The sequence below is a fragment of the Zingiber officinale genome, chromosome 5B (genome assembly GCF_018446385.1).
Source record: "Zingiber officinale cultivar Zhangliang chromosome 5B, Zo_v1.1, whole genome shotgun sequence".
NCBI classification, from domain to species: domain Eukaryota; kingdom Viridiplantae; phylum Streptophyta; class Magnoliopsida; order Zingiberales; family Zingiberaceae; genus Zingiber; species Zingiber officinale.
The window spans coordinates 48409764-48412839 of record NC_055995.1 but is presented as its reverse complement, the minus strand read 5'-3'; the positions used below and the strand labels follow the sequence as shown (position 1 = coordinate 48412839).

The window sequence follows — 3076 nt, the reverse complement described above, 5'->3', positions numbered from 1 at the left end:
CTGTCCGATCATACCAACTTACCTGTGCTCTACAAGGCACGACTATGCCCCTCAGGCACAGTCATGTGGTGTGGAGTCGGGGCCATGTCTCCTAGTTATAAAAGGGGATTTTCTCCTCTTTTGACATCATCTGGGGTTTAGGGCTTCATTCCTTTCCTTGGGGAAGGGTTCTCCCCTTGAGGGAAACCCTATAAACTCATCTAAGAGCCATCATGACTATCTGTCCTCATTTGGAGTAAAGAAACATTCCGAAAATAATGACAATCTCCTTGCTAAGCATTTCTTCTATTCTATTCTCAGTTTTAGGTTTTAAGAATATTTTATTTCATGTCTTTGTTTATTATACCTTCTTCATAGAGTAGATTCTCTAGATATAAGATGTAGAGAGTAATTATGATGTGATGTTGATGTATAAACTACAAATTTGCTTATTCCCTTGTTCAATGATATGTTTATGACTTGTTCTATTGTGTTGTGATTTGTTTATGTTTGATAAAATGTGCATGGTATATGCATTTACATGTAAAGGATTGATCACCACATAGAGGAGATGCTTTGGATTGTATGACTAGGAGCTAGTAGTGATAGAGGGTATCCCTTTAACTAGACTTTTTAGAGTATCGTCATGAAATGGGGGTTTATTTTCTATAAGGGATTAACTAATTAGAGTTTAATGGGTTTCCCCAACTTAATGTTAAGAAGTGACTTATACAATTTAGAGATTATATGACTGGGGGCCCTTAGTAATAGAGGGGATCCCTTTGACTAGACTTTTATTTTACTTCTTTACTTAATAGTATTAATTTAATGTTAGAAAGTAATTGAGAAAACTCTAGAGATTATATGACCATGGGACCCTTAATGACAGAGGGTATTCCTTTAACTGAACTTTTTAGAGTTACTTCTTTACTTAATGACATTGAAAATTAGTGTAAACACTTTGGTGTAACTATCACGGGACCATGTTGATAATTTGGTTAGAATCCCTACAAGAATGTATGAATAGATGTAAGAAAATGAACAATTCATAGAGACATTAACTAGCATCATAGTGAAACTAAAATCCTAGAATCACTCCCCTAATTCCATCTCCTCTCTTCACTCACTTGCACTCACTTCTTTCTCTCTCAAGTCCCTCTCAACTCTCTCTCTCTCTCTCTCTCTCTTTCAATCTCTCAATCTTTAGTTCTCAAGTGTTGTCACAAGTCTGGATAATTTAGATAACTTATTTTGTGAACTTGACTAGTGCTTAATCAATACTTCCCATGGATCGACTTTTTATTACATGACAAATTAACCATGCACTTACAATGAGATAACAAGTTTTTGACGCTATTACTAGAGATTATTTATGATTAATATTAGTTAATAAGTGATTTAGTTACTCAAAATACTTTTCTTTTTATTAATAAAAATTTATATTTATTCATTTTGAAAATATCTTGCAATTCAATTTTCTTTCTTAATTTTTCATTTATTTTCTTCTTTTAAATTCTGTATTTTTGTATTGCAAAGAACAAACACAATTAGTAATGACAAACAATACTTTAAAAGACTACACAACACCTTATGCATGGGGCCTCAAGTCTAGCATCACTAGACCTCCTATTGAGGCTAACAACTTTGAAATCAAACCTTCTGTAATTTTTATGGTGTAACACTTGGAAACTTTCTATGAAATATGTAACATCATGAAGATGAAGGGCATTTTAGTCGAAGTTATAAGATTGCTTCTGTTTGGTTTTTCTTTGACGGGCAGAGCAAAAGTTTAGCTTTATTCTTTGCCTGCCAATAGTATAACTACATGGGAGCAGTCAAACAAAGATTCTTTGGGAAGTTCTATTCTCCAAGTAAAATAACTCATATGAGAAATCTTATTGGAAGCTTTAGGCAAAATGAAGGTGAATCCTTATTTAAAGCTTGGGATGAGTTCAAAGGAATGCTAAGATTATGCCTCCATCATGGATTGGAAAAATGGCTTGTGATACACACTTTCTACAATGGTATTAATTATCAAACCAAGTTGTTCTTAGACTCTACAATTGGTGGATTACTAATGAACAAAGGACTTGATGAAGTAGAAGAGATTATTGAAAGTGTAGCACTAAACCATCATTCATGGGCATCATAGTGTAGCGGCAACCCAATCAAAATTCCTAGAAAATATGATGTAGATGTTTTGAATTTAATTTATGCAAAGATGGTGCCATAATAAAAAGATTTGACTTGATGAATGCAAATTTGGGGAATGCAACTATTACAACTTGTGAAATATGCGGGGATTCAGAGTACACAAAAGAAGCTTGCAACTAGGAGACATAATTGCACAATTGACTTAGATCAAATAAGTGGATGCAATTGACAAATTTAATGCAAGTCCCATTAACCTATGTTTAAACACTTACAATCCCTGATGGAGGAATCATTTGAATTTCTCCAATCGCAACAATCAAGATCAAGGAGGGCAGTCTTCTGGCTATCAACAAAACCACCAACCTTTGATAATACAGAAGCTCTTTGAAGAAATATAGGCTACTCAATTGGAGATGAAAAATGAAATCAAACAACTCAATGTAAGAATGGCAAATACTCAGAAACACTTGAAGGTGCTTGGCAATCAAATAACAGAAGTGGCTAGTTCTTCTTCAAGAACTCCAAGTTTTTTTTCTAGGGAACCCTAAGACTAATCCAATTGAACATTGTAATATAATTGAGCTAAGATATGGACTAACCTTGGGTGAATCCTAAGTGATCGCTAATGACAAGGGAATTAAACTCAATGGAGAGCCTGAAGGCGCTGAAATTCCGTTCTGTTTAAATTTTCCTGTACAAAAATTGTACAAGTACAGAACTTTTCTTAGCAACCCGCATGTTCGATCAGGCATGTGTTTGATCAATCAAGCAAGGTCTTAACGGATCAAAGCACTCCTTGATCGAAGTACAAGATCGCTGGCCTCTTGTGTTGTTATTCAAAATCGATACGAAGAAAACTAAACTAATTACGCAGCGAAATTAAAGAACTAGTTGTACCTTTTTTCATAGCTAAAGACCTCTTGATCTTCTGCCATATTCCTTT

General features: G+C 34.4%; 1 non-coding gene across 1 annotated transcript; it reads right to left on the bottom strand.

Annotated features, from left to right (window-relative positions):
- Positions 1-1861: 1861 nt before the first annotated feature.
- On the bottom strand, positions 1862-1968 carry LOC121988127. The gene has a single exon (XR_006113883.1). It is a non-coding gene; the product is annotated as a small nucleolar RNA R71 (small nucleolar RNA).
- Between the last annotated feature and the right edge of the window lie 1108 nt (positions 1969-3076).